Source organism: Eptesicus fuscus, chromosome 20 (genome assembly GCF_027574615.1).
Source record: "Eptesicus fuscus isolate TK198812 chromosome 20, DD_ASM_mEF_20220401, whole genome shotgun sequence".
Taxonomy (NCBI): domain Eukaryota; kingdom Metazoa; phylum Chordata; class Mammalia; order Chiroptera; family Vespertilionidae; genus Eptesicus; species Eptesicus fuscus.
In genome coordinates, this window is record NC_072492.1 from 11,299,260 (window position 1) to 11,315,137 (window position 15,878).

Genomic DNA, 15,878 nt, shown 5'->3' on the forward strand with positions numbered 1-15,878 from the left:
TTCTTGCGCCTGCGCAATAAGGAGCCCTAGACTCCGCACCCTCTGAAGGAAACGCCTCGACCACAAAGCGCATGTGTATTGGGACTCTTGACCACCCCTTCCACCTCAGACGTCGTTTACACGCCGGACGTTGAAAAGACCACGCCACCGTATCGCTAGTCTCGTCTAGAACGCATGCGTTGTAGGAAACGCCCCACCACGGCTTTAACTGGACCTAAACGACTCACACGTTTCAGAAAACTTGCCCTGTGGGGTGGGCTCCTTGTCTCAAGACCGCCCCCCACCCACCCACCCAGCCTGCGACCCAGTTACACACATGCGCAGCGGAGCTCTTTGCCCTCAGTCTTCCCAGAGCGCTAGTGTGGTCGGGTTATCACCCATCTCGGCTTCAGCTTCTAAGCTGCCCGGCTCTGCTCTGCCATAGAGTTTCATTCGGAAAGATAGAGCGGTCCTGTCGCAGCCACCATCTTGTTTAAACGCTTGATCCGCATTGGTCCCTATGGCTCACATAGAGGCTATTCTACCTCTGAATTCTGAATTAAGATACTTATTTGTAATTTCTCTTTCCCCCCAAGGCAACTGTTCTTTGTGGTCTCCAATTCTCTGCGAGCACACTTAGAAAAAAAAAATTATAAGAAAGAATATGTTAAATTCCACTGACGTTCTCTTACATCATAGATGTCCATGAAGCTGGAAACAAGCTATTTCTTGGGATGCATTAACCGGCCCTCATTCTAGGGAATAAAACTGCATTTCCTGAAAACTTCTAGTCTCCCACCAGTTCCTAGGTTTCCAGTACCACCTTCATGGCTATTTTGTTTGCTTCAGTAAGCTAGGTGAACAACAGTACTGTTGAACAAGACAGGCAACTAAATATCTGGGATTAGAATCCAAAATCCGGAATCTGGTTCTTGTTTAAGAATCCTGTGACATGATAGATGTGAGCTGCAAACATCAGCTTGAATTAATACATTTAGGTAGCACACTAGAAGCCCAGTGCACGAAATCGTGCACTAGTAGCATCCCTTGGCCTGGCCTGCGGGATGGGGCAAAACCAGCTCTCTGATATCCACTGAGGGGTCCTGGATTGGGAGAGGGCACAGGCTAGGCCGAGGGACCCCACCAGTGCACTACTGGGGCAGGGGAGGGTGGGAGGGATCCAGGGCGTGTCCAGACCCTCTAGCTCAGTCCCAATCACCAGACCCCAGCAACAAGCTAACCTACCTGTTGGAGCATCTGCCCCCTGGTGGTCAGTGCACATCATAGCAGGGGTTGAGCAGCCTTAGCATTTCATTAGCATACTATGCTTTGATTGGTTGAACAGACAACCCTATGACCAAACACTTAGCATATTAGGCTTTTATTATATAGGATTATACTATCACTCCCAGCTCTTTCCACTCAATTTTCTGAAATGCCTGCCCTTTCCTTTGTAAAACAAAATTTTCTGGCCCTAGCCAGTTTGGCTCAGTGGATAGAGCATTAGCCTGCAGATCATTCTGGTTTTATTCTGGTCAAGGGCATGTACCTTGGTCGCAGGGCCCTGATCAGGCTCATGGAGGATATTTCTCTCTGTCCCTCCCCCTCCCTCCCACTCTCTCTAAAAATCAAAGGGGGCGGGGGAGGATATCCTCGGGTGAGGATTAACAACATACATGAGATCACAGTAAACTGTGTCTGTGCCTCATGTAAAGATAAATTAAGCCAGCTGATGGAAAGAATTCCCATAGAGAGAGAGAAATCAGGCAAGGATTAGGGTTCTCTGTGGTACAAATATTTCACAGTGAACTGATCCTTATCCAGGGACCTGGGCAGGAACTATCTATTCTTCCTTCCACCCTCAAGGGCTTGCATAAAAGTCAAATTCATCAAATGGATCTTGAGAATGGTCATTAGGTAACGCTTTGGAGAACAGGTCTTGAACCTGCTCTTACAACACCCAGCTGCTGGGATCATAGCAGAAATCTTGACTGCACTCACTTACTCACCCATTCATTCAGTTAATATTTACTGAGTCTAGAAAGTACCAGATACTTGGGACACAAAGATGGTGAGCTTAGCAGTATGATCTCTGCCCCACAGTTGGGGGGGAAGGAGATTATTAGATAATAAACAAAAATCCAATGTTGGTCTGTGTGCTCAGGCCAGTGCCTGTCTATCACTGGTAAGTGATGGGTTTATAATGAGAGTTGGTAGGAGGAGGATCCCCCTGGAATATGCCTGATGGATCTTTGTGATTCTGGCCTTGCCTCTTTGGAAGTTACAGAAAAGAGGCTGTAGGTGGAAAAGAATGAAACTGGAGTTGTTCTGGGTCTGGAAGAAAAGACCTATCCACCCTCCATGAGATCTTGCTCACCCTGGGTGCTAGAAAAGTCAGAACATTTCTTAATAACTGGACCAAGTGAATAGAAACAAGGCTGGGGACAGAAAATAGACCCGGCTCATAGAGGAAGGAAGCTCAAGGAGTCAATCACAAATGACTATAGCATGTTGACTATGATCATTCATTTGCTCATTCATTCACTCTCCAGGTGGTCTCAGAGGCCTTGCTCTGTGCCATGCTTTATGGCCAATGGGGGAAAGCCAGGCAGTGGGATGCAGCCCTTTGTAAGGAATGTGGAGTTGAATGAGCACCAAGATGGGGTCAAATCCAGTCTGGAAGGCTGGTAGGTCTTTTGGCAGTGGAGACATCAGAGCTGAGGAATCAGAAGGATCAGCCCTCAACAGGGTGAGGAAGGATCTGGGAGTTCTGTGGATAAGATAAAGAAACAGCCTAGCTCTAGCCGGTGTGGCTCAGTGGAGAGAGCATCAGCCTGCGGACTGAAGGGTCCCAGGTTCGATTCCGGCCAAGGCCATATGCCTGGGTTGTGGGCTTGATCCCCAGTAGGGGGTGTGCAGAAGGCAGCCGATCAATGATTCTCTCTCATCATTGATGTTTCTATCTCTCTATCCTCCCTTCTTCTCTGAAATTAATAAAAATAATTTTTTTTAAAAAAAAGGAAAGAAACAGCCCAGCTGGTGTAGTTCAGTGGTTGAGCGTCAATCCATGAACCAGGAGGTTAGGTTTCAATTCCTGGTTAGGGTACATGCCTCGGTTTTTGGCTTGATCCCTGGTGGGGGTCCTGTAGGAGTTAGCCTGTTGATGATTCTCTCTCATCACTGATGTTTATATCTCTCCCTCCCTCTCCCTTCTTCACTCTGAAATCAATATATATATATATATATATATATAAGAAACATTAGCTGGGTATCAACCCATCTTGGCTGGTCTAGAACCATAAAAAGAATAGCTCAAGATTTAAAAGATGCCCTGACTGGTTTGGCTCAGTGAATAGAGCATCAGTCTGCAGACTCAAGGGTCCCGGGTTCGATTCCGGCCAAGGGCATGTACCTTGGTTGCGGGCGCGTGCCCAGTGGGGAGTGTGCAGGAGGCAGCTGATCGATGTTTCTAACTCTCTATCACTCTTCCTTCCTCTCTGTAAAAAATCAATAAAATATTTTTTTTAAAAAAAAGAGGAGGTGAGGAGCAGGTGACATCTGTGTTCAGAGAAGAAAGATTCAAAGGGCAGGTTGGGGCCTCAGCTGTAGGCCTCTAATCCAAGGGGATACCCTTGCTGCATCTTGTGTGCTTTTCAGAATGGGATCTAGCTTCTCCTCCCACTGAGACCATCCCAGTCACTCCCAGGCTGACCTGGAGGGCATCTTTTCTGCCTCATTACCTCTGTGATGACCCGACCTAGCACTTGTCCTACAGACAACATGTCTGTCTACCCCTCCAGACTATAAGCAGAGTCTTTCCATCCCCAGCACCCACCACACAGCCTGGCATATGGCCAGTTCTGAATGTTTATAGAATGAATTAATTGGAGGGAGGAGGCAATCTGAGCAGAAGAAACTGCCAAGAACTCAAAAGGATATCAGGAAGGAAGAGTGTTGAGTCTTCTTAGCACTTCAAGTAGATGGTCTTACTGTGCTGGGGGCTCTCCTAGAGGGAGATGAAAGCTCGGATCATTTATGTATCAGTTTGGTAACAAATGATACATAGTACACCTAGGAATTACTATTTTGTTTTAGATGCTTCAGATACATAGTCAAAGTAGTCTTCAGATCAAGAGGAAGTCTACTTGAGAAACCACTACTGGGGAGCCTAATCTATACATGGACCTGATTTAGAGGATGAGGTCTGAAACTGTCCTGATGACATAATTAATGGAGACTTTGGAGGTCTTGGGAAGGGTGTAGTGCATTTTGCAATGGGAATGAGGGCAGACATTGTATTATCCAAAGATTGTCACAGTAATATTTCTCATCTCACATGTTCTTATCCTGTGTGATCTTGCCATTCCCCATCAAGAGGTCTGATGGATCTAGGCTGGCTTGTGGTTGCTTTGACCAAAGCATAGGGTGAAAGTGCTGCCATGTGACCTTACAAGGCTGGGTCATAAAGAGTGATGCAGCTTTCACCTTATTGTTTTATTTTACTTTTTAAATCCTCACCTGAGGATATTTTTCCATTGATATTTAGAGAGAGTGGAAGAGAGAGGGAAAGACAGAGAGACATATCCATGTGAGAGAAACACATTGATTGGTTGCCTCCTGCATGCGCCCTGACCAGGGCCCTAGTGGGGGAGGAGCCTGCAATGCACATATGGCCACCCGGGTCAGAGGTCCCTCCAGGCTGGTCCCAGCGGCGTGCAGCGGTTGGGAGGACGGCCTCGCCCAGGGGGGCAGGAGCCCGGGGCCCAGGGGTGCCGTTGATGGAGGGGCGGGGAGGGAGCGGAGCGGTAAGTCCGGCAGCAAATGGATGTCTCGGGCAGCGGCCGGGAGGAATCTAACCTGGGACGCTTTGGTCCGCAGGCCAATGCTCTATCCACTAATTCAAACCAGCTATCATCTTATTTTTTTACACACTTGCACCTGATGCCCTGGACCATCATGCAGGAAATCCACTACCACATCCAGGCTGTTAGGAAACTGAAGCTATATGGGGAGGCCATGCATAAGGACTCCTGTCAACAGTTCTAGACACTAGGCCTTTGAGGTTTACTTGCTGAGACCATGGGCATTGAGCAGAGACAAGCCAATGTCATTAGGCCATTCATGTCCAAATTCCTAAGCTATAGGATCCATGAACCTAATAAAATAGTTGTATTTTATACACTAAGCTTTGAGGTAGTAACTGGAACAAGTGGACAACTTAAACACTATAAGAATCATTTGGCCTTTTGGTTTATGATTAAAGAGGCTTCATAATGAGTCAAGTATGAGTTTCAGTAAAAAAGTTTATGACACACACTTTAGCTGCTTAATGGCTTGTAATGGCTTATTTAGTAATTTCTTTGGTTTTAGGATATTAAGTCTTATGGCTCCATCTGACTGCACATTAGTTTGTACTGGTTTATTTGTAAACATTCCATTTAATTTGCATTTTGTTCTCCTACTTGATTGAAAATTCAATAAATATAATGATTCTTTTTTTAATATATTTTATTGATTTCAGAGAGGAAGGAAGAAAGATAGAAACATTAATGATGAGAGAGAATAATTGATGGGCTGTCTCTTGCATGCCCCCCACCGGGGACTGAGCCCACAACTTGGGCATGTGCCCTTGACCAGAATCAAACCTGGGACCCCTCAGTCCACAGGCCGACACTCCATCCACTGAGCCAAACCAGCTAGGGCAATATAATGATTCTTAAAAAAGAATGTTGTGACATGACCCATTTGGCTCAGTAGATAGAACATCGGCTTGCAGACTGAAGGGTCCCAGGTTCGATTCTGGTCAGGGGCATGTACCTTGGTTGCGGGCACATCCCCAGTAGGGGTTGTGCAGGAGGCAGCTGATCGATGTTTCTCATCGATGTTTCTAACTCTCTATTCCTCTCCCTTCCTCTCTGTAAAAAATCAATTATATATATATATATATATATATATATATATATATATATTAAAAAGAATTAAAACAGTGTGATGGGAGTTTGAAGTTGGAGATTACTTCAGGACCACCTTGTCCTGTCTGCCAGGAAACAGGCCTGAGGCCTGCATGCCCTTCTCCCTCCTGTGCTCGCTTCCTCTCCTCCTCTCCTCTTCAGGGCGCTTGGTCCAGCTTAGAATATCTGATTCTTTCGGCACTAGTGCTCTCAATTTCTTTGAAGGGAGGGGGCTGGATGGCTCAGAGATGAGTGGGATTCACCAAATCCTAAACTCTACAAAGGGGAAAACAGCCTTAAAGATGGAACTTAGACAAGGAAGAGGATCCCTCTACCCCCTGGCTTGAGGCCCAAGTCTCCTGCCTAGTTATAGAAGAGGGAGTCCCCCCTCCCGCCACCCTGGGGAAAACAAAGTCCTCCGAGCAGCCCCACAGTTCATCTGAGCAGTCCATCTTACGGGCTACCTTGGTTCCCCAGACTGAGCTGTCATGTCAGAGTTTGATTTGAGAGGCCACACAGACCTGCCTGTCCAGAAAAAGACCCACCACCCTCATTGCCTTCTGGAGTCTGCCAGGGAAGCCTAAATCCCCACCAACGGCATCAGTCTCAGAGATGATTCAATTCCACCAAGAACCCAGTAAATGGCTTTAGACAACCATTCAGGGGCCACTCAATTCAGAAAGTTTCTGCATTGATTCAAGGACTGCCAGAGTTAGGTGCCAACCTCCCTGTCCCAGCTGTTCCTTCCCTTCCATGGCCCCTGCATTTGACATAGTAGTCATGCCTTTCCCACTCCTGGGCCCTCACTGCTTTTTTAACTTAGCCTCTCTGAGACCATTTCCTCATCTAAGAGAACAGAGAGATTAACACTTACTAGTACTTTGTAAAGAGCTCACCCAACGCTAGGGCTATAAACCTCATCTATACTCAGGACTCCAAAGGCAGGACTCTAGCTCTGTCTCCAGAGCTGCAGACTCCTGCCTCCAACTGCCTGCTTTTGTTAAATTATTTTAAACTGGAGGCCCAGTGCATGACATTCATGCACTAGGGGGGTGGGAGGGCCTCAGTCCGGCCTGCGCCCTTTTGCAGTCCAGGAGCCCTCGGGGGATGTCCGGCTGACAGCTTAGGCCTGCTCCTAAGCTGTCAGCTGGACATCCTTAGCACTGCTGTGGAGGTGGGAGAGGCTCCCACCATCAACACTACGCTTGCCAACCATGAGCCGGGCTTCTGGCTGAGGGGAGCTCCCCCTGTGGGAGCCCACTGACCACCAGGGGGCAGCTCCTGCCTTGAGCGTCTGCCACTTGGTGGTCAGTGCGCATCATAGCAACCTGTCATTCTGCCATTCGGTTGATTTGCATATTACCCTTTTATATAGGATTGATCTGAAAGAGAAAGAAAGGGGGAGAGAGGGAGATGAGGTGTGGGGAGAGAGAGGGAGGGGGAGAGGGAGAGGGAGAGAGAGAGAGAGAGAGAGAGAGAGAGAGAGAGAGAGAGAGAGAGAGATTTTTGTTCCACTTATTTATGTACCCATTGGTTGATTTTTGTATGTGCCCTGACCTGAGATCAAACCCACATTGGCATATGGGGTGATGCTCTAACCAATTGAGCTACTCTGCCAGGGCTCCAACTGCTGGCTTGAGCTCTCCTCTTGGGTGTTTGAAACCAAACTCCTGACTATGTTCCTCCTCTAGGGTTTCTCACTGAAGCAAATACCATCATCATCCAGCAAAGTTCACCTAAGCTAAAAACCCAGGTTTCTTGATTCCTTTTCACACATTCCCACACATGCATCCCACCACCAAGTCCTGCACACACTATTTCCAAAACACACTTCATGCTGGTCTACTTTCACTGCCCCCACACTAACCATGCTCCCAGCATCTCTGCCTCCCTCCAACTTATTTCCACAGAATAGCCAAATATTTTAAAAACAAATTAAGAAGGGAAGATTGTGCATGGAGGGGAGGTATATGAGAAGTTTCTGTATCTTCTGCCTAATTTTGCTGTAAACCTAAAAAGGCTTTAAAAAAATAAGTTTATTAGGCCACATGACTCACTCCCCCTTTTAAAACCCTTCAAAGACTTCCCATCATTCTTGGAATACATCCATTTGGTTGATCTGGCTCTGCCTACTTTACCTTCCTCCTTATTCTCTAAACTTTTCCCTCTAATAAACTCTGCTGCCTCAGGGCCTTTGCACTAGTTGTTTCATGTGCCTCAAACTCTCTTCCCTCATCCCTTCATTAGCTGTCTTCTTCTCAGCCTTCAGGTCATAGTTTCAGCTGTGACCCGAATCCTGGCAGTGTCTTCTTGACAGCCTAATCTAGATTAACTCCCCATCATTCTCTTCTCTGTCACACCAGTCTGTGCATTTCCTTCAGGGCTTTTATTGTATCTATAATTAGCATGTGTATCTAAACAGATACACTGTCTTGTTTACTAGAATGTGAGTCATATGAGGGCAGGAATCTTATATATCTTATTCACCACTATATCCCCAGCACCTTTTATCATACCTGGCACACAATAGGTACTCAGTACGTATTTGTTGAAATAAATGAATATGCATATTTTAATGTAAACTATCTGAAATATTTTTAGAAGTCACACAGTTGCTAACAAGCACTGCAATTATCATTAGTTATTGCTGCACTTGTCTTCCTCACTTCATGGTCAGAAAATGGTACTCAGTAAATGCCAGTGAAATTAGAGAACAGATGATTTAGTATCATGAAAGTTGAGATTTAAAAAGATAGATCTGGTCTGGCCAGTGTGGCTCAGTGGTTGAGAATCAACCCATGAACCTAGAGGTCCCCAGTTCAATTCCTGGTCAGGGCACATGCTGGGTTTCAGGTTCAACCCCCAGTAGGGGGTGTACAGGAGGCAGCCAATCCATGTTGCTCATCAATGTTTCTATCTCTCTTTCCCTTTCCCTCTCTCTCTGAAATCAATAAAAACATTAAAAATATAGATAGTTCTATAGCAGCACTATTTACTAGAACTGTATTGACAAATATTCCTTATCTGTACTAATACAGTATCCACTAGCTACCTATGGCCATTGCTCTTGAAATATAGCTAGTGGTTACTGTATTGGACAATTCAGACCAGTGTCAGGAAGACCTGTCAGGAGGAATGTTTGGGGCCCGAATGGGTAGGGACTCAATGGGAAGACAGAAGTCTGGATCTTGGGTCTTCAGGGCTAATCTAAGAGATTTGAACTTTACCTATGAGTCTTCAATGGGAAGTCATGGAAGAGTTTTAAGCGGAATAGAGTATTTCATTCATAAAGTTTATTTTATTTTTTAACCTCTTTTTTTTCTTCTTTTTGTTAATCCTCACCTGAGGATATTTTTTCCATTGATTTTTTAGTGAGAGAGGAAAGAATGGAAGGAGGAGGGGGAGAAGAGAGAGAGAGGGGCCCTGACCAGGACCAGGGGATTGAACCTGCAACTCAGGTACATGAATTTGACTGGGAATTGAACCATCAACCCTTTGGTGCTCTGGCAGATACTCTAACCCAGTGATGGCGAACCTATGACACGCGTGTCAGCACTGACACGCGTAGCCATTTCTGATGACACGCGGCCGCCTCAGCAACATGCCGAGGATGAAACATTTGCTGCTCCTGAGGATGAAACATTTGCGAAATAATGTTTTTTCCTCAAAGGGACACACTACCCGAGTTATGCTCAGTTTTTTGGCGAAGTTTGACACACCAAGCTCAAAAGCTTGCCCATCACTGCTCTAACCACTGTGACACCCCGGCCAGGGTTCTTACCCTATTCTTATCCCCTTCCTTCCATAGGCAATTGTGCTAGTATATATCTTTTTATTTTCATGTATTCTGACAAGACATAATTGTCATTTGTGGGAATGTCTTTTTTTTTTTTTAAGTGAAAGAGAGTTTATTACGGAAGCAGTGAGACTAAGAGTGACTACTCCACAGACAAGAGCAGCTGGGAATATGTGTTTTTAAGTAAAATCATTGTATATGTCATTCTATTTCTTACTTTTTCTCTAAGCATCTATTTTACCATAAGTACTTTTTTTTTTTTTTTTACCATAAGTACTTCTAACTGGTTTTTCTAATTGCTGTACAATACTCCATGGTATACACTCAGCTCACCACATCGTACCTATCACACTCCCAGCAATGGATGCCCAGGATGCCTCCAACTTCCCACCTGCACGTACTCATGCATGTCTCCTTATAGACCTGTAAAAGAATCTCTTTGGGTTATGTGCTCAGAAGATGAATTTCTGGGTCATAGGGAATGTATATATTTAATGTGCCTAAATATTGCCAGAAAAAAAAATACATTTTGTAAAGATCTTTCTGGCTGCTTTCATTCATTCAGCCAAATATTTACTGGTCATTTACTGGATGTCAGGTATAGTTCTAGGTACTGAGAATACAGCAGTGAATAAGACAGACAAGATCCCAAGCTTACAAATTAGAAACAAGGAAATATCAGGTACTAATAAATGCATAGTGAAAATGAAGAAGGCAATGGAACACAATGACTGGGAGGCTATTTTGCGTGTGAGGTGCTTTGTGAAAAGTGGATTGGAGGGGGTGGAAACCACTGGAGGTGAAGAAGCCAAGTAGGCAGGAGGCTATTGCAGTGATGGAGGTGAAAGCTGCTGATGGTGTGAACCAGATATGGTGGAGCCCTTTACCAAGATAGGGCACCCTGGAGATTTCCAGCTTGCAGTTGGCCATCATGGGTCTGGAGCTCAGGTGTTCTAGGCTGGAGGCATAGATTGGGGAGTCCTCTGTGTTTGTGTTGTTTACTGGTTTCCTAGAGCTACTGCAACAAAGTACCACAAACTTGGTACTTAAAACAACAAAAATTCACTCTCACAGTTCTGTAGAAGTCTGAAATCAAAATGTTGGCAGGGCTCTCCTCTCTCTGAAGCCTAGAAGAGGATCCTTCCTTGCCTCTTCCAGCTTCTAGCAGCCTCCGGCATTCCTTGGTTTGTAGCTGTAGCACTTCAGTCTTGGCCTCTGTCATCACAGGGCATTCTCCCTTTGTATCTGTCTTTACGTAGCAGTTTCCTCTCATAAGGACACCAATCATATTGGATTAGGGCCCCCTAATGACTTCACCTTAACTTGATTACATCCGCAAAGATCCTATTTCCAAATAAGGTCATATTCACAGGTGCCAGGGGTTAGGACTTCAACATATATTCTTAGGGGACACAATTCTGCCCATAACAGGTCATATCTGAAGCAGTGGGAGAGGATGAGTCTCCACAGGAGAGGTTACAGAGGCAGAACAGAAGAGCTGGGGACTCTGACCTTTAGGAAGGGCAAGTAAAAGACTGAGGAGCCCATGAAGAAATGTGAGAAGAAAACGGCCTCCAGTTGCATCTGCCACATAGACAGAAATAAGGGCAAAAAAGTGTTCATTGAACTAAGTAATATGACAACTGCCAGTGTCCTTCTTGAATGCTGACCAGGAGAAGCAGCAGAGCCTGGGTAATGCAGACAGTCTTTCAAGAAATTTAGTTTGGAAGGAAAAGCCTGACATATGGAAAGAACTAGAGGGGATGCGAGGCCATAAGATTGGTGAGGAAGGTGGAAAAGTGTCGTCCCAGCACGGCGGAAGGAGGTTGATGACTTGGAAGTTGGGCTCTGGAATTAGGCTGATGTGCATTTGAATTTCAGCTTAGTGTGTTCCACAGTATTGTGAGTTTAGGCGGGTTGCTTCACTTTACTACACTCAGTTTCCTGATCTGAAAAGTGGGATAATTTTCATAGTACCCACTTCCCAGGACAGTTGCAAAGACTAAATGACTAAAGGCCTCTAATGTGCTTAGAAGAGTATATGGCACATAGTAAATGCTCAACAAATATTAGCTGTTACTGCTTTTAGGTTATAAAAACAACAACAAGGAGGTTTCAAGAAGGAGGTGGTAAGTAATATCAGATATGGTAGACAGGACAAAGAGATGGACAGTGGAGAAAAGACCAAGGATTTGGCAGAGTGCTAGCAGAGCCTGGAAATAGGGGAGGACAGAAGTAGCAGCAGCTAAAGAGTAGATGGGAGAAGGTGGAGGCTGTAGGTATGAAACACTCTCACTGTAACAGGTGAGAAATAAGAGAACAGGAATTGGATGAGAGAAGAAGTAAAATCTGATTTGAGCTGTAACAAGAAAGTTGGAGGGGAATGTTGCTGGGAGTATTTGGTACTCGGGGCAGAGGTGACCCCTTTTATTTTTCTACATATATTTTTATTGATTTCAGAGAGGAATGGAGAGGAAGAAAGGGAGAAACATCAATGATGAGAGAGAATCATTGATTGACTGCCTTCTGTACGCCCCCCACTGGGTATCAAGCCCGCATCCCGGGCATGTGCCCTGATTGGGAATCGAACCATGACCTCGGGGTTCATAGGTTGATGCTCAACCACTGAGCCACACTGGTCAGGCAGTGACCCCTTTTAAATCTTTCAAATATTACCTCAGTGTGATGCCACAAATCTCCGCCTTTGCTAAGCTAAGTCTGGACATATCCAGGAGGAAGTGCTCTACAAATGGGGAATGGGTACTGAAGAATGATCCCTTGTGGGAATGTGGTGATATAACTCAGCAAGGAGGAAGTGGGAGGGAGGTAAAAGAGGAGCTGAGAGGTAGGCTTGTCAAGTTTCAGAAGCCTGTGGAGCAATGGGCTAGAGTGCCTGGTTCAGAGTCTGATAGAAGGTGGGAAGAACACAGGGCTGGAGACACAAGTTTAAGTGCCATGAGTAGCAGGTGGTCATCCAAAGCAGGGAATGGATAAAAACCCTACAGGTAGATGGCAGGTGGCAAGAGAAGACAGTCCAGGAAAGATTGAGGCTGGTGAGGAGGGCAAGCCACAAAAGGAGAGGTATAAGAAAGGCTGGGCAGTGGAAGCTACAGAAAGAGCACTTCTCCTGATGGAGTAGAAAGAGAACCAAAAAACATCCACTGAATGTCTCAATTAAGAAGAAATTGGCCTGGCCAGTTGCACAGGTAAATCTTTTTTTTTTTTTTTAATTTTTTAAAGAAGGGATTGTAAGACCATTGCTGAAGCCATCTCAGTGGAGGGGGAGAGCAGGAACTGGATTTGGGTTGGTGGGGTGAGAAGAAAGATGAGGGAGTAGAGACAGGAAACACTGCTTTCAGGAAGTCTGGTGTTAAACTAATGGAAATGTACAGGGCAATAGTTAAAGAGGCATGGTGGTGTTTGCTTTGTTTTTTTTTTAAATATATATTTTTTATTTCTTTTTTGCAGAAAGGAAGGGAGAGGGATAGAGAGTTAGAGACATCGATGAGAGAGAAACATGGATCAGCTGCCTCCTGCACACTCCCCACTGGGGATGTGCCCGCAACCAAGGTACATGCCCTTGACCGGAATCGAACCTGGGACCCTTCAGTCCGCAGGCGGACGCTCTATCCACTGAGCCAAACCGGTCAGGGCGGTGTTTGCTTTGTAACAGTGAACCAAACAGGTGAGACAACTTCAGGTGGGCATGAGCGAATGCAAAGAGAGTGACAGAGAAAGGACGAAGCCTTTTCCTTAGAATGCCTTGGAGTCCTCGTTATCCATAGCACATAATGATATTTAAATAACCAGGAAATTACAGGCACAAACCCTTCAACTGAACAGGGAAATTAATTCAGCTGAGCACCTCTGGGTGGCATCTGCTGATTCTTATCCACGAACGTAGAGAGTATGGAACTGTTGTATGTACGCATGTGTTGTTTCATGTCTCAGAGGCCTCAGCCCCCCACCCCTAGTCTCCTGACTAATTTTTTATATTGTTGGTTTGTTTGTTTTAAATATATTTTTATTGATTTCAGAGAGGAAGGGCGAGGAAGAAAGAGAGAGAAACATCAGTGATGAGAGAGAATCATCAGCAGGCTGCCTCCTGCACGTCCCCTACCCGGGATCAAGCCCACAACCCCTGCCTGTGCCCTGACAGGGAATCAACCAGAGACCTCCTGATTCATGGGTCGATGCTCAACCACCGAGCCACGCCGGACAGACCCACGCCATTCTTTTGTTGCATTATGAACTATCTTGCTTGCCTTCCCCCAGCCTTGCTTGGTCTTCTGCTTCCGGCATCCCTTGAATTCAGGGTTGGGCACAGGTAAATCGGTCCTTAACAGGCTAAAGGAGGGTGATCATTTCTGTATTCTTCACGGCCTCGCCTTGTGATTTAGTTGTTTTCTCCTTTTTTGTCCATTGTGTCCTGGGAAACAGAATCCTCAATTCCGAAACGCTGGGGTGATTGAACCACAGCAAGGAAACCAGTGCCGGCGGCCCCCGGGACCCGCCGGGAGAGGGCGCTCCAGGACCGGGACAGGCAGCAGCAGCCGCGGCTGGAGGCGAGGCCGGGTCTGGCGGGGGACGCCTGGACCCGAGAAGCGCACGTGGGGCCGAGCTGCGCTTGGGGGCACGTGTGCTGTTCCCGCACTCTGTCCCGGCTAAAAATACACGCTGCCCGGCGCGGGCCAGGTCCTCCCCTGGTCGCGGAGCCTGCAGGAGGAGCGACTTCTGGAGCCGCACAATTCAAGGAGGGAGAATGCGGCGCCCGGGACAGACCTCCAGGGCTCCCGAGAAACCGGGGCGAGCTGCCCACCGGCCCCAGTCTTCTCATCTGTGGAATGGGGACCATTCATTTACTCAAGAAGTATGGAGAGCCTGTGTTGTGCCTGGCACTGTTCCAGGCGTCAGGCATCACCACGGAATTCTTATTGCTGTGGAGCTCACAGTCTAGCGTTGCGGAGGGGACCATGGGGGTGGGGGGGCCAGGAATAGAATAAAGAAGCAAATGATAAATACTCTCATATTTTCAAAAACACCATGAGAAAAATAAAGGATGATGTAATAGGAGTGATATGTAAGCTGGTATTTGAAGACGTCAACCTGAAAGGCACGGAGGACACGTCTAGGCAGAGAAAACTGCGTGTGCAAAGGCCTTAAGTCTGGCCAGCTGGAGAAAAGAAAGGAGAAGGGAGCTGGAGAGGGAGGCCCCGCCTGACCAGAGAGCACAGCGCCCAGCACGACGGACCCTAAACCTAACCTAGGGTGGTGGGCAGCAGTGGTCTGCGGGGAGGCTGGATTGTCTGCAAGGAGCTCCGGGGAACTTCCGGGGGCGAGGGAAGAATACCTTGACTAGGATATCGACTACCTGGATTAACACGTTCACCAAAACTCAGTGAAGAGTTGTGCATTTTGTTGTATGTAAATTTTACCTTAAAAGCAAAGGTGAGAGTCCCCGGCTGTGAAAGGAGCCGTGCGCTGGGAAAGCTGTCCTGCTGCGCCTTCCAGCTAGCCCCGCGGGCAAATACCGCAGCCCGGGCGGCCCGAGCCCGCATCCTCCAGAGAGGGTGGGGGCGGGCCGGGAGGAGGCTTTCGCGCGCGAGCAGCTAGCGGGCCTGGGCGGTCTCGAGAGCGGAGGTGACCCGCGCCGCTCACGGCCAGAACGGAGCCTGCGGAGTCCGGCCCCCACCCAGGTCGTTAGGGGCAACCTCGGAGCTGCCCGCCCCGCCCCGCCCTTCGCGCAGAGCACAGGTGGCCGTTGGGGCGCCACCAGCCCGTTTGATTTCCCGCGGCCGGTGGAAGGGGGCGGAGGGGTGAGGGAAAGAGGCCGCCGGCCAATGGGTGTGGCTGCGAGAAGTCACGTGGCGTTAACGGGGCGGGGCCCAGGTGTACTTACGGGGCGGCGGGCGCGGGCTTCGGCCGCGACGCGAAGCCCGGGAGGCGGGGCGGGCGTGCGGGTCCGCTGGGATTGGCCTGCGGCCGGGAGGCGGGGTCTGCGCGCGCCGCGGCTGCGGGCTGCGATTGGCCTCGGGTCAGGGCCCGCTGCCGGCGTGCGGGCGAGGCTCGGGGCGCGAGGACCGAGCGGGGTGGCGGGTGCGCGAGCCAGGGGGAGGGGCCGGGGCGGTGGCGGCGGTGGTGGCGGAGGAGGA